Source organism: Pogona vitticeps, chromosome 3 (assembly GCF_051106095.1).
Source record: "Pogona vitticeps strain Pit_001003342236 chromosome 3, PviZW2.1, whole genome shotgun sequence".
NCBI lineage: Eukaryota > Metazoa > Chordata > Lepidosauria > Squamata > Agamidae > Pogona > Pogona vitticeps.
This window is the reverse complement of record NC_135785.1, coordinates 39,889,271-39,915,823: the sequence shown is the minus strand read 5'-3', so window position 1 is coordinate 39,915,823 and position 26,553 is coordinate 39,889,271. Positions and strand designations below refer to the sequence as shown.

At 38.6% G+C, this 26,553-nt stretch overlaps 1 protein-coding gene and 1 long non-coding RNA gene across 3 annotated transcripts in view; one reads left to right on the top strand and one right to left on the bottom strand.

Moving 5' to 3' along the window:
* CLSTN2 (calsyntenin 2) overlaps positions 1-26,553 on the top strand; it is a 496,583-nt gene that overhangs the window by 322,052 nt on the left and 147,978 nt on the right. The gene's annotated exons all lie outside the window — the stretch shown is intronic.
* Positions 1-26,553, bottom strand: part of LOC140706016 (uncharacterized) — a 92,154-nt gene that overhangs the window by 46,322 nt on the left and 19,279 nt on the right. Inside the window, exon 2 of the long non-coding RNA XR_012085698.2 lies at positions 13,838-13,925. This is a non-coding gene — a long non-coding RNA (uncharacterized LOC140706016). The remainder of the gene's footprint in view (positions 1-13,837; positions 13,926-26,553) is intronic.

Sequence of the window (26,553 nt, the reverse complement as noted above, 5' to 3'; positions counted from 1 at the left end):
GTTCATTTTAAAGAGTGTTGTGATTTAATACTGAAACAAATGTCATACACTTAGCCTCAGTGCAATTTTAACATTTTAACTGAATGTTCAATGGCTTATCTGAAGAAGCAAAATGGTAGAAATAAATAGTTTAGTAAAGAAATGTGATCATTCCTGTCTGTGCAAATAATTTGTTATGCTTTCAGAGAGAAGTGTGCTAATACAAGTTTTCAAAGCATCGCTCTGTTTGAAACAGAGGAAGGAAGTGAATTGAGTATAGCTGAGAGCACTGCCATATGGGAAAAATCAATTGGTACACATGAGTGGGATTTCAAGTGAAATTAATGAGTCACATTGTCTGACATGCTTTTAAAGTAAAATTTAATCAATGTAGTTATTAATGGAATAATTAATTTTCACACCAATTGACAGATGCTGCTTGAGCTGTCATTAATTTGCTCATTTATGTGAGAGACTGCTCGTCACTGAGTGGAGAATGATTTCAGCAAGTGTTTGTCCATACAGTGAGTAAAGTGAAAGTTAAAGATCTGGAAGGTTATTTCAAACTAAATTATATGCTCAGAAGTTAGTCAATATTTGTCAGATAGGAATGTTGTTATGTTATGTGACCTCTCAATCTCCTTGCTGGTGGTTATCACAGGCAGGCAGAGTCCCCAGAATAATGATGCTGACATGAGCTTCATCAAACAGCCAAACAATATCTCTTTGTTATTGGCAGCAGATAAGGTGGCACCTTCCCTCCTGCTGTTAGTTAAATACGATTGCCTCTCTTGCCAGAACAATGAACATGCAGAGAATTCCACACTCCATTTCAGAATTGCTTCCTGGGTCCATATAGAACCCTTTTTGTTTTGAGGCATATTGCTGTACTGTATATGTGGCTATCAGTGTATCTACTGGTTTACACTATACCCTTTTGGGAAGAAAGTTATGGTAACCTCTCTGAGAAGGTAAAAAGTAATATTTGGGCAAAGCACAGCAGAGGGCTAAAATGACTGGCGTTTTCATACATTTCAGAACTATTTTGTGTTTTTTTACATGCCATCAGGAAAGTGGCTCCTGTTCTCTTCTGAGACAATGCTGCTCTGTACATGATGCTCAAAGGTTGATGGCTCACAGGGGTAGCAGTATCATGCTCTTTGGAATATATGGAGCATGGTTTTAAGTATGAAATTATGTAATTGAGAAAGGTAAAACCAGAAGCCCTAAAATTTCACTGCACCGTGTTTATAATTCACTAGCGTTTGTATTTCCTGAAAAGATCAAATAACTAGTAGTTAAATATATAGTCTAAGAATAAATGTTTCAGATATCCTACAGAATGCTAGCCAGAGGTGCTAGCACATTCATTAAGAACAAAACAGTTCCTTCAGAGTTACACTTTTGTCATGAGTAGATTAACTATAGACACTAGCCATTGCTGGCTTGTACTCCAGGGAAAATCTCAGTCTCCATTTTGCAAGCTTGCATTCCCCCTGCTTGCACCCAGATCACTCTTGGCAAAAGATTTTAGATCGCTGCAATATTTCTAGGCTAGAGCTAGGATAGATTAAGGGATGGTGGTGGTGGCCATTAACTCAACAGTTTCAAAAAGGATTGAAAAATTCATGGAGAATGAATTTCTACCAATGGCTACTAGTCAATACTGATTTTTGAATTTTTAGTTTCCATGTTTAGGAAACCATATGAATACTGGTTGGCAGGGAGGAAAATAGAAGAAGGCTATCATTTTCATGCCCTGTATGGCCACTGTGCTATAAGCTCCTAAGTCTCTGACTTTTCTTTTCTCCCAATATCCACAGCTAAAAAGGAACTATACATTTCAAACAAGCAATGAGAGTGTGTGTGGGAGGCAATCATAGGATAACTAGAATCCTTTTAGACTCAATGGCAGGGATTCCAGGCCTTACTACAAAGTCACTAGTGGCACAGCTTCAAGAAGAACTGGATCTTGTCTCACAGACATGTATGATCAACTATTGGACTTTTTTCTACAGTTTTTCTGTACTACCCATGAAGGAGGTGTGCTTAGCCAGAGGAAGTGGACTTCATTCACGAAAGCTTGCAATTTTTTTTTAGTGGTCCAATAGAAGGCATCACTCACTCTTGCATCTGAAAAAGAAGAGTTCTTGCTCTCATGTGCTGGAGCACATGTATCAAACTCAAGGCCCGTGGGTCGAATCGGCCAGCCGGGCTGTTTCATGTGGCCCTCACAGTGTTGCCTGCTTACTGTGCAGTACACAATGTGCAGGTGCTTACTCAGTCACCCATAATGCTCCATAAAGAATGCTAGGAATCCACCCAGCGGAACTTCTAATCCCAGAATTCCAAGCCCAGCCCAAGAAGAAATTGAGTTTTACACCTCTGTGCTAGAGTCTCTACATGAGCAGAATCTTTTCCTCTTTCTAACTTGGCACTGAATACACAAGGAATGTGATGATCATGGGGTTGGAGGAGGTGCTGGCATTTGTAGCTGTTTCCTGTAAGAGAGACAGAACTTGGAACTTTATTTTTCAAAAAGACCTCATGGTATTACTTATTTGTTTATGCTAACCAGACTGTTGTTGTCATTATCACAGGGTCCCTCGTTTCACTCTGGCTATGAGTGAGCCAGAAATATACTAGGAAACACTCTATTATTGGCCAAATCTATTGAATCTTATCTGGAAAATCACTAGTTACTAGTGGAACAGGCTCAGAATTAGGCAGTTGTCATCAAAGGGGTGACACCAACAGGATTGTCCATTTGAACTATGAGTAAAGACCAAAGTATTATGAAAGGGAAACTTTGGTAATATGGGAGAGGGTTTTAAAAATATCAGTGCAAATATTTCTGCTGCATTTCTTAATTATTTACTTCTTTATATTATTTATATCCCACCTCTTTCCCCATAAGGGACCCAAGGCAGCTGTCAACAATTAAAACTATACAATAATCAACAGTTTAAAAATGCCAAACTACTTTTTAAAAACATTAAAATATTTAATATAGTACTTAAACTAATGAGGTATAACAAATTCAAAAAAAATTCTCTAAAACCTAGGTTCTTAACCTGTGGTCTGCAGATTTCTGGGGGCGGGGTTGTGATGTTCTCACAGGGGGTTCGCAAAGGCTTGAAGAAATGTTATATTTTGCAGTTAAAATAGAAAGAAAGAATTAATGAAAGAAAGCAAGGAAGAAAAGGAAACGTAGAACAAAATTCCCCTTGCTTGTTTGATTAAAACCTGGTTTCACTAACCTACCGCCTCCTTTAAAAGCAAACAAATGTAAAAATTGGTTATGAAAATAACTGTTTGATAGCAAATAATTGTCTGATATTTCTGGACACGGTGAGAACATGCAAATGAATGACACTGACTTGCTGAGAGACAAGATGTGGCATTTCTTGCTACTGTGCAGACAGAAGCTGCGGGAACAGAGTCAGAGTCAGTCCGTGTCAGTGTGGTAATATTATTATTTAAAATTTGTATGGAATCATTCCAATAAAAATATTATAATAGTAGTCTGTGTGTTAATAGATTAAATTATTTCCCTGTTTTCTCCAAATCTGAAGACCCTTCATGAGAAACTTTAAATAAACATTTCTTGTACTTTTCGGTTTTAAATATTGAGTTAAGTCTTGGTGGCCCATGGAAGCAAAAATATTTACAGGGAGTCCTGTGGTAAAGAAAAGTTTAAAAATTGCTGCTATAAAACATTTAAATATCTCTAAATAAAGCACTCCTGAGACACCACTCCCTCATGTAGTGCTTAAAAGTCTGTCTGAGAAGGAAAGTCTTTGCCTGATGATGGAAGGACAAGAGGGGGAGGCAACCCAGCCTCTTGGGGGAGTGCAGTCCAAAGCCTGGGAGCAGCCACTGAGAAGGCACTCTCTAGTATCCTCACTAAAAGAACTTCAGAAGTTGGTGGAATTGAAATAAAGTCCTCCCCAGATAAGCAATTTTTCATCATTGCTGATTCTTACTACTGTCTTTATGGCTGCCTTTACATTGCTACCTGCTTTCCACAAGAAGGTTGGTTTCAGATGAAGAAATTCCTTGCCACACGCATTCTAAAGTGGTACACTTGTACAGCAGAATGTATTAATCTTCCTTCTGAGATACTAAAAAGTGGCCTGTCCTTGTAGTGTATCAGTTATTACTTCTGATGACATCAAGATGCATTTCTAATACTTCCACACTGATTTCACTCCATGGAGTATATATCTAAGAATTGATGTCTTCAAAGGAAATGTATGGAAGGATCTGTAAAATGCTCCTTTATAAACCAACCATTTTGTGCTGTTATACTATTTTTATAAAACATTTGGGAGAGGTACATGTCCCACAACTCTTTTCCAATCGAGGAGTAATTATTTCTCCTTATTTCTGCATAAAAACTCATTGAAATATGATTTATGTATAATATCAATTATATTGTGCATATGTGTTATATTCAAAAAGGAAATAATTTATCAAACTTAAATGATTTGTGGAAAATAAGACCTCATGTGAATGATTCCAGACTGCTGTATGGAGATGAAAAAAATAAACATTATTCAGTATTGTGGCTATCAAAATGTATATAATGGCTTAAATAGGAATATTAAAGCAGGATCCCATGTTTACAGCAGTATTTCACATTTAATATTCGTTATAAGCTGATATGTAATGCCACTTTGATAATTTGCGTCTCATTAGAGTTATTTATTGTAATCTTTGAAGAAAGAAAGCCATATACTGTACATTTTCATTGCCTTTGTTTGCCAGCCAAAATTGAACATGAAAATGGAATTGAAAATTAATGCCTGTCAGTTGATTGTTCTGGCTGAACAGTATATGTTGTCAAATACTTCTTCACTACCTGTAATAGAACACCAAATAACTGCTGGAAATGAATCACTTGTAGATTGGCCAATAACGCATTGAAGTATGGATCTGTTTCCTGCACATATTTGATAGGGTATTAGCAGTTTATGTATTGCTCACTGAGTGATAATCTTCTGAGTGCTTTCTACTGCTGAAAATGATACTGAATTTCTTGTTTTGAAAAAAGGGGAAAGAGAAATATGAGGAAAGATAATTTCTTTATTTTCAGTATTGTTAGGAAATGGGTAATAGGTGAATATTTTCCTTAAATTATGACTGAGTTTCACTTCAGGCAGTTAGCTAACTTGACATAAGTGTAGATTAGATGTGAGTTGATTTGTAGAAGTTAATAAAAGAGGAAATATAGACTAGGGGATGGAAATACTTACCTGAAGTCTGTTTGTGCTTTGTTTTTCTGGTGGTTCATGATGATTTGTGGTTCCATCATGAACCACCACTTTTCTGGATCATGCCATCTTTAGTCAAATGCCTATTAACAATCATTTCTGCAGGGGCTGAAATCATGTTCTGTAAGAGACATACATATGCAAGAGATGTGCAGGGAATACCTATGGCTTCTGGATGATAAGGAAAAGGGGGTTTTGTGTGCATGCATGCAGTGGCATGATTGGTCCTTTTCTTTGCACATTTACTGTGCAAAGCATTCTGGTTCCAGGCCTCAGTAAGGGCAGGTTATGAAGCTGAGCATTTCTATAACTGCCACTGATATGCAATATGAAATCTAATTGCTTCTCTTAATATATATTTGGAGTGATTATTGCACAGTGATCCATCTGAAGGATACATTTGTTTGTTTGTTTATCTCAGTGTACTAGTGACTTATAAGAAGTTTAATACCTTAATACCTCACTTTAATACCTCATCACATATGCTATTAGTTTAAATTATGGGACCCAAAATGAATTTTGAATCTGATCCTTGTCAAGCCTTAGTTCAAATTAAGTACTGGCTGTAACAATTCATATTCATTTTTTGCATTGCCATATGAGAGTGTGATGAAGAGAGAACAGTAAGAATGCATAATGGATGGAAGGCTGCAGGATGTTTATTTTCCTACCATTGAGAGAAATGCCTGTCAAGGTTTCTGTTATAAACAGAAACAAACAGTTATAAACAAACAGATTAGCTAAAGCAGTACATGATTCCTGTAAAGTAAATACATGAAATGATTGTTTGCTGTGTTGACATAACGGAAAGGAATCTATTTGTATTATTGATAAAATGACCACTGCTTTTCTAGAAAATTGATTTTTCCCTTTTTGCTTTCATGGATTTGAATTAATATGTAAACATGTCTCTCCCTTTTAAAGTGTTAGGATTCACAGCACATTTGTCTGAGCTGGGATATGATATACTGCAAGGTCAATTCTTTTGGTTTTGGCATTACTTTTCTTTGCTGAAAAAAAGAGTGTGTTATAGCAATCTGTAAAGCATGAAATGGATGCAACGTATCTATTCAAAATATTTAACATTCAAAAAACCAAACAATAGCACTCTTAAGATTCCATTCTGATAATGCTTGGCTTCTGTATGAGTCAGAAGCAAAGAATTATTAATAAAAATGTAATTTTTATAATTTTTACCAAAATTCAACTATTAGTAACATGGGGGTTATGTGATCCCTGTGCTCAGCCCCACTTAGCAATCTGGCTGTTGTGCTTTGGACCTACTGAAGTTTCCTAACAGTTTCCATAAACGGCCTCATGTTACAGTAATCCAGCTGGGATGGAACTAAGGCATGTGCCACTGTGGGTCAATCAGACCTCTTCAGGAATGGGCACATCTGGTACACTAGTTTTAACTGTGCAAATGCATGCCTGGCCACCACCAAAACCTGGACATATGGACTAAGTGATGAAGCCAGGAGTACTCCCAGGCTATGCATCTGAATGTTCAGGGGGAGTGTAACCCCATCCAGCACAGGCTGCATCCCTGTTCCTTGATCTGCCTTTTGAATGACCAGAAGCACCTCTGTCCTGTCTGCTGTAAGCTCCAGTTTATTCATTTTAACCCAGTATAATTTTACTTTTATACTAAAGAAAATTGTGCATGAACACACATTTATCTTGGAGAGCCTCATATATGGAAGTAGGTAGATGATGAACAGTTACTTACAAAATGTGTCTTAAAAGACTCCGTTCCTCAGAACAAAATAACTTCCAGAAGAGATGAAGCTCTCCATAGGCAGATGTACCCCTAGGAGATGTTGGCAATTCTGAACCCAGCTGCTAAATTTTAGGTTCTCAAACAAAATAAACATTCTCCATTTTCTTCAGCTTCAACCAATATCTGAAATATAATGATTTTGATGGCAGTAAATAGCAACCCTAACTCTGCATTAAGAAGAACAGAGGAAGTCCAAGAATCTTTCTCAGGAACTTGGAGATCTAACCCCCCCCCCCACTTTTTCTTTCACACCGAATTTCAACCTCATACATGAGGTGGGTTAAGACTTTATCAGTAAAAAAAATTAAAATACAATCAACTAATGAACCACCTCTGGAATATTTTTAAGAAAAACATTTGAACTGGTTGATACATTTATGTATTGAAAGATATATACAGGATCAGTACCCACAGTTTCAATTATCTTGTGCTTGAAAATATTAAATACCATCCCCCAGAAATAAGTGTTTCCAAGACGTACTATCAGAAATGGCCACTAGAGGCAACTGGAGACTATGCTATATATAGGGTTCTTATATCTGCAATTTTTTCATCCACAGGGAGGAGCGGCTTGGAACCGATTCCCACAAATACTGTAGTCTTACTGTAAAATTATTCATTCTTCATTACTTCTGACTGCATTTGAAACTTCTGTACTTCTTCTCCAGTCTTAAATCTTTGCAAAGAAAGAGAATCCCATTTTAATAGTGATGTTTCTTGAAAACTGTATTTTAAAGGATTGCAAATGTTTAATAAAGTCCTTGAGATGTTCTAAAACAGCATATCAATGATTTGGAGGATTAGCCAGAGGAACATATCCATCACCACTGTCCTGCACATAAACTATCCACTACCAGAAACCCAAAGGTACTCCACAGTTATTAGTTGCCAAAATTGGGAATGGCCAAAATCATGTACCATGCTTGCCTAGAACTATCTATTGTAGCTCTATTTTCAAATTTAGTCAGCTACTAATAGCTATTGTGATAGGTTCCAGTGTAGGATCCTGTATATATAACCTCACAATGTGCCCAAAGTATGGCAGCCTCATTTTTATTTTATTTTAGAGAAAGTGTAGGTTTGATTTGATTTAAGACTGATTATCCATACAGACCTTCATATTAATCCACAAATTCTGGTTTTGCGATGTTGCATGCCAAGTAAACAAATGTGGATTATCCTCAAAAGGCAAAGTTTACATTTCTTCATTCATAATTTTTTTACAGTTTGATTACTATCCATTTAAAAAAAAAAGCTGAAGTTTTTTTTCTGTTCCATAATGATTATGAGGCTCCTTCCCTGAGGAGTTAGTTTCTGGATTACAGTTCTCAGAATCCTCCAGCCATCATGAATGCTGGCTGGGGGATTCAGGGTGTTTCACCCCAAAGAAGTATGTTTCCAAGCTTTATGTAAAAAAACAACCAATAAACCAATGAAAAATTGCAGAAATTATTAAGAATTTCTGTATTGATTGTAAGAACTAGACTAGAAATAGACTTGAGTTTAATACGCAGTTGTGTGATTGTTTTGTTTTCTGATGAGCTAATGTGCTGTGTTTTCTTTCCAGTCACTAAACTTTTGTTTCTTTTATTGCTTTTGTTTCCACATAGTAATTCAACTCATATGTCTTTTGATATATGAATTCAAAAGCTTTGGGGCACCTGCTTTCTGCATGCTAATCTATCTTTTTATGGACAGTACTATACTGATGTAATTTTGGCTGGAGCTGTATTATCTAGATGGAAGGGGATTTACTTTTCAAAACCTTTCATTTCACAAAAAGCCTGTCACATTAGTAAATTTGTTATTGCTTTTATATGACTTTTTAAATAATGTAGCATTCTTTTTCTAGATCAATTAATCTTTTTTGGCATGACTCTAGTTTAGCAGATCACTTAGATGTCAGCTTTGAATCAGTTTCAGAAAAGAATCATAGCATGCACTAATGGTGCGGTAAATAAATAAATAAATTCTTTGGCTTATGCCAAATCCCATCCTTTTGTTGCTTAGTATGGGGACATTACATGAAATCAGCATTATATGAAGACACTACAGTAATTTTCTGCCCCCCAAACCCCACCTAATGGAAATCCATTAATTAGATTTTCATGAATGTAAACCAGTTTGTTAAAACAGCAAATTATAAAGTGATACATAACTGGTCGGCATTTTCTTGTAACTTCAAATTAATATTTGGAGGAAGGATTTTTAAAAAAATATGTTTTGGATATTTTTTTCACACTTTTGTGACTTTTTTTGTTTTGAAAATTCATAATAGAAACAGATATTCCAACCCACTTCTTTCTATTTTTTGATGCAATGGGCTCATATAAAGAAATGCAATATTGGAACACAATGTCACAGTAATAGATATATCCTAAGAAGAAAGATTCCTTGACTCCCAATGTCCAGAATTAAGCATCATTAAACAGCAATTAATTATTATTGTTTGACAGTAGCATTTGGCAGATAAGATGAAAATTGATTAAGCATTTCTAACACTGATTTGGACGGATTTTAACTACCATTTACTACTGTTTTTTTTAAAAAAAGTTTTATCTGTCTGTCTGTCTCTGTCTCTGTCTCTGTCTCTGTCTCTGTCTCTGTCTCTCTCTCTCTCTCTCTGTCTCTCCCTCTCTCTATCTCTCTATCTCTCTATCTATCTATCTATCTATCTATCTATCTATCTATCTATCTATCTATCTATCTATCTATCTATCTATCTATCTATCTATCTATCCATCCATCCATCCATCCATCCATCCATCCATCCATCCATCTCCTGAGCAATAGAGCATGAAATAATTCCTTTGCTATATATTATGGAATTGTTCTTATTTAGTCGTTTAGTCATGTCTGACTCTTCGTGACCTCATGGACCAGAGCACGCCAGGCCTTGCTGTCTTCCACTGCCTCCCAGAGTTGGGTCAAATTCATGTTGGTAGCATCAATGACATTGTTTAACCATCTCGCCCTCTGTCGTCCCCTTCTCCTCTTGCCCTCACACTTTCCTAACATCAGGGTCGTTTCCAGGGAGTCTTCAATTCTCATGACATGGCCGAAGTATTGGAGCCTCAGCTTCAGGATCTGTCCTTCCAGTGAGCATTCAGGATTGATTTCTTTCAAAATGGATAGGTTTGTTCTCTTTGCAGTCCAGGGGACTCTCAAGATTCTCCTCCAGCACCACAATTCAAAAGCATCAATTCTTCGGCAGTCAGCTTTCTTTATGGTCCAGCTCTCACTTCCATACATCGCTACTGGAAAAACGATACCTTTGACTATGCAGACCTTTGTTGGCAAGGTGATGTTTCTGCTTTTTAATATGCTGTCAAGGTTTGTCATCGCTTTCCTCACAAGAAGCAGGCATCTTTTAATTTTGTGGCTGCTGTCACCATTTGCAGTGATCATGGAGCCCAAGAAAAAAATCTGTCACTGCCTCCATATCTTCCCCTTCTACTGTATTTCCCAGGAGGTGGTGGGACCAGTGGCCATGATCTTAGTTTTGTTTTTTGTTTGTTTGTTTTTTTGATGTTGTGCTTCAGACCATTTTTTGCACTCTCCTCTTTCACCCTCATTAAGAGGTTCTTTACTTCCTCCTCACTTTCTGCCATCAGAATGGTATCTTCTGCATATCTGAGGTTGTTGATATTTCTTCCAGCAATCTTAATTCCGGCTTGGGATTCATCCAGTCCAACCTTTTTGCTTGATGTATTCTGCATATAAGTTAAATAAGCAGGGAGACAATATGTAGCCTTGTCATTCTCCTTTCCCAATTTTGAACCAATCAGTTGTTCCATATCCACTTCTAACTGTTGCTTCCTGTCCCACGTATAGGTTTCTCAGGAGATAGATAAGTTGATCAAGCACTCCCATTTCTTTAAGGACTTGCCATAGTTTGCTGTAGTCCAAACAATCAAAGGCTTTTGCGTAGTCAGTGAAACAGAAGTAGATGTTTTTTCTGGAACTCTCTGGCTTTCTCCATAAAGCAAAAAGCAAAGTGTGCTGCTTATATACCGCCCCATAGTGCTTCAAGCACTCTCTGACCAGTTTACAAGTTAATTATGCAGGCTACACATTGCCCCCCCCCCAGCAAACTGGGTACTCATTTTACTGACCTTGGAAGGATAGAAGGCTGAGTCAACCTTGAGCCATTACCTGGGATTGAACCCCAGATCGTGAGCACAGTTTTGGCTGCAGTACAGCAGTTTAACCACTGCGCCACGAGGCTCGAGCACATGTTCGCAATTTGGTCTCGTTCCTCTGCCCCTTTGAAATCCAGCGTGTACTTCTGGGAGTTATAGGTCCATATACTGTTGAAGCCTACCTTGGAGGATTTTGAGCATAACCTTGCTAGCGTGTGAAACGAGTTCAATTGTATGTTCGTTGGAGCATTCTTTGGCACTGCCCTTCTTTGGGATTGGGATGTAGACTGATCTTTTCCAATCCTCTGGCCACTGCAGAGTTTTCCAAACTTGCTGGCATGTTGAGTGTAACACCTTAACAGCACCATCTTTTAAGATTATACATATTTCAGCTGGAATGCTATCACCTCCACTGGCCTTGCTGTTAGTCATGCTTTCTAAGGCCCACTTGACTTCGCTCTCCAGGATGTCTGGCTTAAGGTTCCAAACCACACTGGGTTGTCCAGAACATCCAGAACTTTCTGGTGTAATTCCTCTGTGTATTCTTGCCACCTATTCTGCTTCTGTGAGGTCCCTACCATTTTTGTCCTTTATTATGTCCATCTTTGTACAAAATGTTCCTTTAATATCTCCAATTTTCTTGAACAGATCTCTGGTTTTTCCCTTTCTGTTCTTTTCCTGTATTTCTTTGCACTGATCATTTAAGGTCCTCTTGTTTCTCCTTGCTATAGGAGCTATAGCTATAGCTATATAGCTATAGCACCCCTTCACAGATTGCTGCCTTTCCGTGGTGAAGGGCTTGAGTAATTCAGAGAAGCTATGGCCTATGCCGTGCAGGGATACCCAAGACAGACAAGTCATGGTGGAGAGTTCTGTCCAATAGTGATCCATCTAGAGGCCACTCCAGTATCTTTGCCAAGAAAACCCCATGAACAGAAACAAAAGGATATTATTGAATAGTCCTAGACAAGTGCTTAGTGAGAGTACTTCTCCAAGAGCCTTCTTTCTTGGTGGCCTTTCCTAGCCTTTCTATAATTAGGTCATTTATTGTTAGTAATTGTGAGGGTTGCTCACTTCCTGTGTGTAACTATGTGTTACTCCATTAAGCTATGTGCTACTTTTACCTATGCGCTAAGGGACATGGTGGCACTGTGGGTTAAACCGCAGAAGCCTCTGTGCTGCAGGGTCAGAAGACCAGCAGTCGTAAGATCGAATCCACGTGATAGAGTGAGCTCCCATTGCTTGTCTCAGCTCCTGCCAACCTAGAAGTTTGAAAGCATGTAAATGAGAGTAAATAGGTACCACCTTGGTGGGAAGGTAACAGCGTTCAATGTCTAGTTGCATTGGCCACATGACCACAGAAACTGTCTTCGGACAAACACTGGTTCTGTGGCTTGGAAATGGGGATGACCACCACGCCCTAGAGTCAAACACTACTGGACTAAATGTCAAGGGGAACCTTTGCCTTTACTTACCTTTGACAATCATATATTAAGGATATACTCAGTCTTATCAAGACTGCTAAACAGACACGACATGGCTCCGTGGTAGAGCACATGTGTTGCATGTGGAAGGTCCCAGGTTCAACCACCTCCACCACTGCATCGCCCTGGCCAAAATCCACAGTAGACCCATTGAACTAATGGAATGTCTATAAGTGCAAACTTGCCAATCAGCAGTTGAAGCTATCATTCTACTCTAGTTAAACTACTACTTGCATTCAGTCTCCTGCCTGTAACCCTTGATAATATTGCCAGTCAAAGTTGACAATACTTGATTAAATGAACTAATGCTTAAATACCAGCTGACACGGATGGTACTCAAAACCCTCCTGTCTTCAGACCATCCCTCTCATACCCAGACGCAAATAGTAGGTTCAGTGCTTGTCTTGACCTGTACATGAGCCTGATGAGAAACTTCATCTAGATTCAATCCAGACTTCATTATGCTTAGAGTAAACCCACTGAAATAAATAGAATTAAAGTTAGTCATTGTGGATCTAAGCCTAGATTGAACCCAGTTGGTAGAAGAGTGTATACTTACACAGTGGGATATTGTGCTGTGTTTCTTTAGCATACTCTTTTTCTAAAATTGAGCTATGTAAGAAAGCCCTTGAATTGTTAGGCTAATTCACTTACCGGTATGAGTAAGAATTATCAGACTTGTTGAATTCTGGGGGGAAAAGCCTATTTAATTAATAATAATAATAATAATAATAATAATAATAATAATAATAATAATAATAATAATAATAATAATAATAATAATAATAATAATAATAATAATAATAATAATAATAATAATAATAGAACTGCAAGGCTGGAAGGGACCCTAAGGATCATCTAGTCTACCCCCTGTCAAGGAGGCAGAGTGAGGAATTGAACTCTCACCTGAACCACTGAGCTATCCAGAAATTTGGTAGTATCAGTAATAGGAAGAAAGTATGACAAGATGAGCTCTAGTTCCAGCAGGCTTTCAGTTAATGGTAGCAATTAAAGTCTAATTTTGAAACTATTTGAAATTACATTATTATATTTGTAGCATAAACATGTTAAAAACCAAAACTAACAATAACTTACTAAGGTTATGAAAGTTTAACATAATATTATGAGTTGGTAAAACATTGTTTGAACATTTTTGTTACATCTTATAATGCTCACCTTGCATAATTCATAATAATAAAAGCTTATTGTTACATTTCAGGAAGTTAGTCATGTTGTGGTTGACTGTACAGGTTGGTAGCAGAACCTGAAAAGTAAAAATGCACAGCATTAAAATTAATTGCAGTTGTCTTTAGTGTTGATGCTGCTATCAGGCAAAGTTTTCATATAATATTTGATCACCAGACATTCTGTTTAAGTAGGTAATTCAAATATAACATGTAATGGATAAATGGTTTCATCAACAACAATAAAGCTAATGGCACTTTACTTCCAATAGTATGAAACACTATTAGAAATATGACAGTGATTTCCTTTTACAGAACAGATTATTGTTCAACAAAAAGTGATTGTGAAAGTCTTGACAGTGTTTGAATAGGACTCAGTATTCATCTATCACACTGATATCTACAACTCTTATTAGCAGCTCATTTGGTGTTTATTGCGTGCATTCCTAAAAGACAATGCAAGATTTGCTGTTAAGCATAAAGCTAGAAATCTGAGAATATTGCTTACATTAAAGTAGATGGATGGTCAAGTAACTGAACCATGTGTCTTTAGACTCAAATCATTTCTACAATAAAGTTTCTAAATTGAAGTATGTAACTTTTTCTGTGCCTAATTTAAAAAAGTCATATGGATATTGACTTCTAAGCATCTCTACGAGTACAGGCAGCACATAACTAAATCACTACGTTATGAGATACCCGAGATGTGGGAGAGTTTACATTTGAACATTTATGACAGGCTAACCCAGTTCATTAGAGTGAACAAATGCCATTTTTAATTATGAAATATCAGTACAGCTACAATAACTATTTGCTGGAGGAGATAGCAGATGTTCTGGACATGCTTGGGCACCAGCACTCTATTCCCAAATCATGTCCTGCTCATCTGTTTCTCCTCCCCACTATCCAGATTGCTGTGTTAGACTTTTAAAGAGGCAAACTAGGTAAGGGAATTGATTGATCAAGGACCAAATCCTGTTGGTAAGAGCATTTAGAGGATTTTAAAGAATTCTATCCAAAGTGTGCATGTCTGCATGAGTACACATGGGCAAATAAAGAAGTTAGAATGCAAGACCTTGAATACTGTCTGAACTGTGGAAATGTTTTCTATTTTTAAGGAGTCTTGTGGGCTAGAAATATGAAAAGCTTTTTGGCTCATATTTTTCACTCTGTGCAAATACCAGAATTTAAGAGGGCATTTGTTGTTATGCAAATTCTTCCCTGTCTCTTTCTTGCATGCAAGGATGAAGAAACACAAAATAATTGTTCTTACACTGTGAGGGGGTAAACTATGCAGTAGAATCTCAATAAGAGAAGAATATATATATATTTGCACACATTCAGCAAAATTGCACAAATAATGCTTTAAAGCAAATTATATAAAATAGTACAAAATGACATTGGCTGCCACTTTGTTGCATATACTTGTAAGAGTCAAATGCATTAGCTTTCATACTTGCATCATCAACCATTTATTCTAAGCAAGCTGGGTACATGTCCTTTGCTTCTTGAAACAAGGGGAAAAGTTTCTTCGTCTTACTGTCATCAGGAGAGAAGGAATCTCCTGGGGTTTGAACAGCCTTCATTGAGTTTTTTGTCAAGACAGCCTAAATCACTGAGAGTGAAAAATTTAGTGAGTATTCTTTACATCAGTATTCTTCAGTCACAAAAAATTCAGAGGTATGCTTTATCTAACTGGTCCTGATAACCCATCAGGAGTTATCACAGGACTCAAGTTCAGAAAACCTCAGTTAGTGTTTCCCCTTTCCTCTTCCTGCACAACTGTGTGGAAAAATCTGAAAACCTTTAAATCTCTTTTAGACAGAACACAGCTTGGCATCCAATTCAAGATTATAAATAATATTCCTTGTGCAATGCATTCATGACATCCTCTCCCTTCTGGCCCTAGTTTCAGTACTACATATTTTGCTGTTGCCAAAGGTTAGCTACTGGTTGATGGGGCTGGGAGGAAATTGTACCCACCTCTGTTACTGCTCTCTGTAATGTGGATGATATTCATTCCCTACTGCAAAAACTTGACTTGTTTTCAGATGTGTTCCTTTTTACAACAACATTTTGCTTATGTATGTTGGAGTTGTGCATCCATACTTCATGATAAGCAGTTAGGAACTCCCAGATCTTCCTTGGAATGTGTTCTTAAGGGACCATGAAGTGGTGCTCCAAGGATCCGTTTGAATGTCAGACCTGGCATATATCTGGCACATGCCAAGGTTGCAAAGATGTTTCACACTATTGGTTAGTTCTGTCTTGAGACTTAGGTTGCTGCTACTTCCACCAGTGTCATTTCAGCAGGTGGGCTGGAATGATACTGCTCAGCAATCAAGTTACGCAGTGTCTGGACACCTATTCAATGGCATCTAAACCCTTGTCTAAAGCAGAGAAATTATTTGTACGCCATTGACTGATCAATTGATTTAAAATGTGAACATGTCAGGTAAATATGATGACCCTTTCAAATGCTGTTTGCACTTCCACCTTCACTTTGTACCTAGTCCTTTGATGTATAATATTATTTTGTCACAGATTGTGCCCAAGGGAGGGAGGACTCACCTTGCCAAAGTAATATAAAGCAGCTTCCCTCTACTTTGATCGCATTCCACGCATAAACTCGCTGGAATATTATAGAAATTGTTAGCATTTGATGGATCTTTGTTCAGTGCTATGCAAAGCTGAAATGATGCAGCTGTTTTTAACTCATGTTAACTATGCATAGTTCTTGCATCAACACCTTACTCCATGCTGCGGGAACAAATGAAAGTGCAACAAGAACATGACCATTGTCTTTCATTAGCATTGGTCTTATCAATAGACAGTGTCTCTGACATTGTAATCTATACCTTTCTTGTTGTTATGTCACCCCTTAATAGGGCTTTCAAGGTATATGGGATGTTCAGGAAATGGTTTAAGTTTACCATCGCTACCCCCAGCCCCCATGGCCAAAGGGGAATTTGAACCCAGATCATGTAAGTCTTAACATTACATTCTGTCTTCTATCCCACACAGGCCCTTCACTTATGTTACTAACATACTTGGAAGTCCTGTTGACTTCATTTGAGTTTAATTCCAGGGAAATGTACATAGATTTGGAACTTCAATATAGCTTCTATACTTCCCTTAGCTAACAGATTAATTGTAAGCTAACTTTACTAACAGATTAATTGTAAGCTGTCCTGAAATGCTTTGTTTGAATTTCCAGCCGTAACACTGACATTATAGGTATAATTTATTTGTGAAATTAGAAATGTAATTAGCTTTTTTTTACATCATCGAGGAGTGGTTAATTAAAAAATATACAGATATTTATTGTCTGGCTCTAAATTGCTGGAACAATTTATTATTACAGTGTCTTTTACACCATTATTTTTAATTATTTTGCACTGCACATGTTGAGTTTTCATTCCATTCCATTAATTATGGATTAAATATTAAATGATAATGAAGATTCAGTAATAATCCCAAAGCAAGAATGGGCAGTGGCACCAGAATCCTACAACAAAGTGTCTCCAGATCCCTGCATTGTGATTTCACAAACTGCACACTGATCAGCCACAGCATTAAAACCAGTTGCCTTATATCTTAGTGTGAGGCTGGGAGTAACCCCAAGGGTACTCCCCATCTTTACCATCCGTCTCTCCCAGCAGAAAAATGGAGGATAAAGTGACAACCATTGTGGGAGAGTTAGGACAGTTGAAGATAGAGTCAGAAACACCAAAGGGCACCAGTTTGGCAGGAAGGAAGATATAAAAGAGGGTGATAAAAGGGGGGAAACAGTACAAAGGAGAAGGGGGAAGAAGATTGTTGGACAGGAGAAGAGAACAGAACCCGAGGATGATTTGGTAGAGATAGTCCAAACGATTGTTGGATTGGAGAGTGGGCAGAGTTCCTAGGGCAGGGGTGGGCACTTAATTTCTATAGGGGGGCCACATGAAAACTCTGAACTGTGTTTGGGGGCCAAACCAACTTTAAAAGGTAAAGGTAAAGGTTCCCCTTGACAATTTTTGTCCAGTCGTGTTTAACTCTAGGGGGTGGTGCTCATCCCCGTTTCCAAGTCATAGAGCCAGTGTTTTGTCCGAAGACAATCTTCCGTGGTCACATGGCCAGTGCGACTTAGACACGGAACGCTGTTACCTTCTCACCAAGGTGGTCCCTATTGATCTACTTGCATTTGCATGCTTTCAAACCGCTAGGTTGGCGGGAGCTGGGACAAAGCGACGGGAGCTCACTCCATCGTGTGGATTCGATCTTCCGACTGCTGGTCTTCTGACCCTGCAGCAAACAGGCTTCTGCGGTTTAGCCCACAGCGCCACTACGTCCCCTAAACCAACTTTACTTAAAATTAAAAAGAAACAGTGATGTTATGATTGTTTTTATTTTAAATTTGTTAATCTTCACAAATACTAAATAGGGTTTTTTCGGTATGTTAAAGATAAACAAGTGATCAACTTTCGACAAAAAGCTATAAATGGTTTTTATGTTCAAAACTGTCCACAGGCCGGACAGGAACGGCTCGCAGGCCGTATGTGGCCCTCGGGCCGCACTTTGCCCAGGTCTCTCTTAGCGAGTATGTAGAAAGGAAATGGAAGAGACATATGTATAGAAAGCCAATTTATTGGGGTGAGAAAGAAAGCAACGTAAAGAATACAAAGCCTGGCAGCAAAGAGAGGCCCAGAGAAGAAAGCAAAGGAGATGTATGGAGAACCCATGGGGGCAGTCCCTTCTGTGTGAGATTGAGGTGACACCTGGGCAAGAAGTTTTGGGAGCCTCAGGTGGGATGGGTTTACCACCCTCAGCAATAATGTTGATGGACCATGCATCTAATGTTTCAGGCCACATTACCTAAGTGGAACCAGGGAGTTATGAGTTCTTCACCCCTATCGTTCAAAGGGGATTTGTCGCGTTTTGAAAAAGTTAAAACTTATGACTTATTGCTGAAACCAGAACCAGAAGGCATGCATATAAATGAAGCAGATTTGTTAAATAATAAACCCGTTTTACTTGAGGACTTTGGTGTGCAGCAATCTTCTTTGAGTCAAAAGGTGTTGAAAGAGGTAAAGGACACAGGACAGTATCACACAGAAAAGTGGAGAAAGGTGCAATTGTTGCCGTTAGGAAGAATATTGGTTATAAAGATGAATGTTTTACCTAGAATGCTTGTCTTGTTCCAGATGCTACCAGTGTTTAAGATCAGAAACCCCATTTAAACAGTGACAGAAAGAGATGCTTAATTTTTTTATGGTTAAGAAATAAAGCACGGATTAAATATGAGAGTTTGCAAGATGCTAAAGAAAGAGCAAGACTTGGCCTCCCGAACCTAAAAATGTATCATATAACCAGTTGTTTAGTTTGGTTGAAAGACTGGATCACATTGAGTAACAAAAGATTGCTAGATTTCGAAGGCCATGATTTGTGATACGGGTGGCATGGGTATGTCTTTATATCTTTAAATGCAAGTAAACTCTTTATAATAATTACTATTATACAGTTATTATTAAAATAACAGCAAGCTATTTTAAGGACCTGAAACACATTTAAACCAAAACTCTCACCAAAAATGCCACTATGACTATCCCTACATAGGTATTGTTTAAACGGGAAATGTCATACAAAGATAAATGAGTAACCTACAAAGGTATTTTAAAACTGGAAGGGGGAGAATATAAGATGAAGTCAAGATAAGACTTAATGGAGGATGGATGTATTTGTTGTTGGTTTGCATATCTACAATTATCAGAAACATTTAAGAGATATGAAAATACTTGAATTTGAGGAAGAAAATACTATGTTTCAAAAATAATTATGTAATAATGAACATTTGATTTCTAAGCTGTATAAAATGATTCTGAAATTTGATACAGAGAAAGAACAAATTAAAGAATGTATGATTAAATGGGCATAACACTTCAGCTATAACATTCAAATGGAACAATGGGAGGGAGCCTCATTGCCACTTCAGGATGAAACAGCTTAGTTTTAGGTATTAGAAGTATGGATTAAAATTTTCCATGAGTTATAATCTTAAAGAAAACTTCTATAGAATTTTGTTCAGATGGCTTTTGGCAAACGCAAAAACGTCTAAAATGTATAAAGGGGTTAACAACAAGTGCTAGAACTGCTAGAGAGAAAGAAGGTTCTTTTTATCATATGTGGTGGACATGTAAAATAGCTAAAATTTCTGGAAGTCAGTTCATGCAACAGTTCAAGAGATATTGAAAGTTAATCTTCAATTGAAACCAGAATTGTTTCTTTTGAGAAGAGTAGATAATCAGGTGGAAAAGAATTAAAACACTTGTAAGATATGTGATAACAGACATTCTTATGCTCAGTATTGGAAAGCAAAGCAGGCAGGACTACTTAAGGACTAAATATGTGAACATCTTTGTCTCTACTTGGCTGTTTTTCTTTGAATTTCAGTTGCATTTTTTCACACTCTTGTCTTTTAAAATCAAATTGCAAAGCTTTTTCCCCGTATAGGAATACATGTCCACTTTTTCCAGGCACATGTTGTTAACATATTTTCCCCACTGACTGACATGTATTTTAGCATATTGTTTGAATGCATGCATATTCATTGATTTGTGTATAACTAACACGGGGAGTAAACAATCTGATACAAAGAATTTACTCCTGATGAGTGGAAACTGAAAGACATGTGCATTTTTACTGTCAGTCATACAGGTACTGAATGAGATAAATTCACCAAAAATAAACATAATAATAAACAGGATAATATTTTCCATTTCTAAGACTAACTAGCATAACATTGCAGCAACACTTAGCCTCATGATGTCATTATGAATTATAATACATCTTGCGGAACCCCTTATGCAAGAGTTTCTAGAATGCCTTATGAAAAGTTTTGCATTGCCCTGTGGTAGCAGAAATCAGCTTGCTAAATTTGATGCTGAGATGTGCTCAGATTCACAACGCAGATTGACCATTTTGGTGGTAAGTTCTGTTCCAAGCTGCGTCTCCATCATCTGACCTCTCCTTCATCCACTTCCCCCTATGCAAAGAGTTCTCTCTGCATAGACAATGTGCCTTCTCATGCAAGGAAGGGGAGGGTGGGAAGAAGGAAGTTCCTATTAACTCAACCCACTCAGTTGACATCAAGAAGTTACCAAGTTCCCTTGGTCTCTCCAATACTCTGACTTTAAAAAGAAACTTAACTAGATATTATGAGAGATGCTTATTATCTTTTTACAAGATTCAAGAATGTATTTTAAGCTACGTCCCTACAGTTTTAGAACTGTAAGAGGCTTGAATGTTATAAAAACTCTGAAGTAATTTTATACTATGGAACTTAGAAGTAAAAATAAAAGGCTTGCAGAATTTTTGCAGTCTTTGGAATGGCCTGGAATTATTGCAACAAAGACAAAGACTTATGCTTAGGTACCCAGACGAATTTTAGGATACTTGCCAATGACTGTCTGGTGTTATTCTGGGATTTACTTTTTATGAAGGGAATGTCAGCTACAACGAATCATAGGTTCCTGATCTTTGCCTAGGAGGTTTGTAAATCTCTGAAGGACTCCTGGGGAAGTCAAGTATCCTCTCAAGGATCTGACAAGTTTTCATTACTATTTCCCAGGTTTTGTTATTTAGTCAAACTGGCTTTTGAATAAAAATGTATCTGTAAGCAAAATAAGCATCACCTTATTTTGATCTCATGCCACTTCTGTCCTTGCTTTTATATGTCTTCACTTATAAATTTTGTTCATAGAGATACAAGGTATCTCTGACGAGGCTGTGCCCCCCCCAATATCAAGACAGTTCAGAAGAAATGTTGTTATGCATTTTAATAAGGATTTATGCAGAATACCTTCTGAAGTGTTATTTATACAGTACATGTGCATTCACAGCTTTTCAGAATTAGAATAGTTATACCTAGACTGCAAAAATTATGGGGACCAGGTAAAAGTCAGAATGGAATGAGCTGTAATGGGCAGTTCTTGATAATAAAAATTGAGGCCAAAATAGTGGGTTGTGGTGGACACACATCAGAAGAACATTTTAGGAACACTGCGGGCAGAAAATTGATGGGTGGAACAGCAACTGCTTAATAGGACAGCCAAAAGCAATTCACCCATCCCGTTGCACTAGAGGGAACTAATGCAACCAGCACAAAGTAATCACAGGAGCAACATTCCAGTTGCATAAAATCAATATGGGAGGGGGAGCTTGAAACAGTTACTTCTGTGCAAGACAACCCAGTGAAATTCACTTATCCCATTCAAATAGAGAGGGACTAACGCAACCAGCTACAAAACAACACAGGGACACCTATCCAGAACCTGTTCTGGGCAGAAAATCGGTATGGCAAAAACAACCCAGAACATTGAATTCTAACTAGGATAGTCCAACAAACTTCAGCCATCCCATAGCAGTAGATGGCACAGATGAAACCAGGCACAAAATGCCTCCAAAAACAATATACTAGTAACTGTTCCAATTAGAAAACCCACAGAACAGCCTGGAAGAATGAGAAAGGGATGATGGAATAAGCTTGAAAACATCCACAGGAAGCTCATTACTGTACTTATTCCAAGCACGAAACCAATATTGTGCAGAGCAGCCCAGAACAGCAAGTTCCATGTGGAACAGCATGCCAAAATCCACCTGTCCCATCATAGTAAAAGAGCTAGATGCAGTCAGCCACAAAACTGGCTCAGGAACCACCTTGCAGGGTCTGTTCTCAGCTTAAATCTCATATTTTTAAATAGGCCCATAAACAGCAGCTTGTGAGCTGGTGACACCAACCAGTTCATTAATCATTTATAACTGGATGGGAGCAATACATTAAACTACCAACCTTCCATAGGTTCTGTTTTGTTTCAGAGTGTTTTAAAGTAATATACAAGATTGTGCTGTGAATTTCTTTAAACAACTAAGTAATACAACATTTTGGTATGTGGTGGCACTGCGGGTTGAACCACAGAAGCCTCTGGGCTGCAAGGTGTAAGACCAGCAATTGTAAGACCAAATCCATGCGACGAAGTGAGCTCCTGTCACTTGTCCCAGCTGCTGCTAACCTAGCAGTTTGAAAGCATGTAAAAATGCGAGTAGATAAATAGGTACCACCACAGTGGGGAAGTAACGGCGTTCCGTATCTAGTCTCGTTGGCCACGTGACCACGGAAATTGTCTTTGGATAAATGCTGGCTCTACGGCTTGGAAACGGGGATGAGCACTGCCCCCAGAGTCAGACATGAGTGGATTAAGTGTCAAGGAGAAACTTTACCTAATACAAAATGTTAGATGAAGAGTTTTCAATATCTAAGCCTTTAATATTTAATTTCTGCATGGAGTATGATATATCCTATTATTAATACTAACATACAAAATGTTTTTTTTTAATGGGAAGTTGCAGAAAAGAGGAGAGAGAACAGATGCCAAGGGCAGTCAAGGGCACTATCTCCTGGTTCCATCAACAGAAAACCTGCAATGGGGTTTAACACTCTGTCTTTCTTGGACTTTCTTGAGAGACCAAGACATAATAAAGACTGAATGAAGACCTCATTTATTGGGACACTAACTCAATGTCTAGAAGGGATGCATCCATAAGAAGAAAAAACTCATTTGCATTAATTTATATTTGGAAATTAGCTTGTCTTTGTTTTGTAAAATGATGGAGATAACACAGCATTGTTTGCATTTCTGGTGTCACTTTCATGCCATTGGGAAGGATTTCTATGACATTTCGCATTTTCTCGGCAACCTACATTTGAATTTATAAGCAAGTTCAAATGTGTTTACCTTCCCAACGAGATGGTACCTATTTATCTACTCGCATTTGCATGCTTTCGAACCGCTAGGTTGGCGGGAGCTGGGACAAGCAACGGGCGCTCACTCTGTCGCATGGATTCGATCTTACGACTGCTTGGTCTTCTGACCCTGCAGCACAGGCTTCTGCGGTTTAGCCCACAGCACCACCACGTCCCGTGTCTAAATCACACTGGCCATGTGACCACGGAAAGATTGTCTTCGGACAAACGCTGGCTCTATGGCTTGAAGAGCGGGATGAGCGCCGCCCCCTAGAGTCGGACACGACTGGACAAAAATTGTCAAGGGGAACCTTTACCTTTACCTTTACCTTCAAATGTGTTTATGAGTAATCTGGCTTTTTTCACCAGCTTACTTATAAACAAGTTCAAACCCACCCGTAAACTCAAACATGGACTGCAGAAAAAAATATATATGATATATTATAGAAGTCCTCCCCATGTGGTACTGGAGAATTTGCATGTCTGGAGGAATACTGTTAACATGCAGTCTGACACTGAGGAGTTTAATGTCAATTTACAGACCAGGATCTTGTGTCAGGAGCAAACCATATATTAAGAACATTAAAACCAAAATTTCTAGTTTGAATATAATTGGGAACATAATTTGGTATAAAGACATCCAAACTGAAACAGCGAAATAGTGAGAAGAGGTAAAGGATTGTATAAATCCAATTCTTGTTTCCAGCTTGTTAAACCACAATTGAGCAAATCAAGATTGCTACAGACATACTGGCCCAAGATTTCAATTTCAATTAACTTCTTTAGAAGTGGCTCCTGAAGTTATCTCTGTACATATTGGCATACCAGACAGAAGCTCAGTTATCTCTATGCAGTTGCTCTACATAAAATGATCACCAGTTATTCCATCTAGAAAATAAGTTGTTATTGTTGCTGTTACACTATTGCTGCCAAGTCATTTCTTACTCATGGTGACTTGTGTAGGGCTTCCTGGTTATAACATGTTCAAAAATAGTTTATCAGACCCTTCTGGTGGAACCCTGGAACCATGCAACTTGCCCAAGGCAAGTTGGTGTGAGGGCACATAGCCCCATTATTATATATACTCCAGGTGATCATGACCTGCCCTGTTCTGGTACGCACAGTGAGGATTTTATCTCCCAGTCTCTGGCTTTGCAACCAGCTGCTCCAGCCCACTGAGCTACACCAGCTCTTCTATCATGAATACATGCTTAAAAATAAACTGCCTTGATTATGAGTGTATGATTTCAACAGTGTAGAAGCACACTATTTTTTCTTAAGTGGTTGAAGGGAATGAAGTAGGACACCTGCTCATTTTCTCTACACTATCAGCTGATGCTTGTTCCTGTCTCATTTAGATGATCTATAGGAAAGACTGAAGGCCAAATGCAAATAGGACAGTATGTAGCTAGACAGTGAAATTATCCCATTTTGGAGCAGGCTCACTGGAGTTCAAAAAGTTCACTTGGGAGGGTGCTTTGGTATTTAAACCGATCTTTCCTTTCACACAGAGACCTGGAAAAGAAAGGGTTGACTCTGTCACAAACCTAGCTGAGTGATCAGCATCTGCTTGCCTGCTGATATGGTGTGCATTGTAGGTCTGCCTTAGGAGATAAACAAGGTCTGTTTTTATTTTGTTTTATTTTATTTTATTTGAGGCATGACAGTGCTGAATTGAACAAAAAGAGTTACATGAAGTTAGACTCATGACATTTTTCCTAATTTTATTTATATATTCCTAATTGTATTTATGTATATCAGGAGACGGCTAGAATGCATTTGGGGGAAGGAACCGACGGGTCATAATAAGATAGCTGTCAGGATCACAACTAACTGTTACCTGCTAAGGTAAGGGCTCCCAGATGATCTCACTTCACTGACCGGATAAGCGAAGCTTCCAATCAGCAGGCAGAACTTTTCCATATAGTTCGCAATCTATCTGGAATTGGTCTGGGTGATAGGCCTCCCACTAATATCTCACCTGACCAATTTGCAGCATTTTTCAAATCAAAAGTGGAGACCATCCACCGTGACCTCTCTCCTTTTTTAAATACAATGGATCGAGCAGATGTCCAGTGCTCCACCTTGCCCAGTAATTCTCAACTTCTTTCAGCCTATGATGCCAGATTTGGTGGGCAAAGCGCTTGACCGTTGTCCGGCCACCACCTCCTCCCTTGACCCTTGTCCAGACTGGCTAATCAAAGCAGCCAGGCCTGTAACAACAGAATGGGCCACTGCAATAATCAATGGAGGGCAAGGTTCCCCTTGCCCTCAACGAGACACTCATTAGGCCCATTAGGAAGAAACCAAATTTGGCGGTGGATTACATTGGAAATTATAGGCCCGTCACCAATGTTTCCTTCCTGGGCTAAGTGGTGGAGAGGGTGGTGGCAGATCAGCTTCAGACACTTCTGGACGAAACCAAAGCCCTGGACCCATTTCAGTCGGGCTTCAGGCCACACTATGGTACAGAAACAGCACTGGTTGCACTGTTGGATGACCTGTTGAGGGAGTCCGATGGGGGCAATATGTCCTCATTGGTCCTCCTTGACATCTCAGCCGCCTTCGATACTGTCGACCATGGTATTCTCCTGGGGAGGCTCTCTGAGCTGGGAATCGGTGGCCTGGCACTGGCCTGGCTCCAATCCTTCTTGGAGGACCGACCCCAGAGAGTACAGCTTGGCGAGAATGTTTCAGCCCCATGGAGTCTCAGTTGTGGGGTTCCGCAGAGGTCGATCATCTCTCCAATGCCATTTAATATCTACATGAGGCCACTGGGTGGGGTCATCAAAGGGTGTGGGGCATTGTGCCATCAGTATGCTGATGACACACAGCTCTACACCTCCTTCTCACCAACTTCAGTGGATGCCGTTCTGTCCCTCCAGCGCTGCCTGGAGACTGTACTGAAATGAATGCAGTTGAATGGG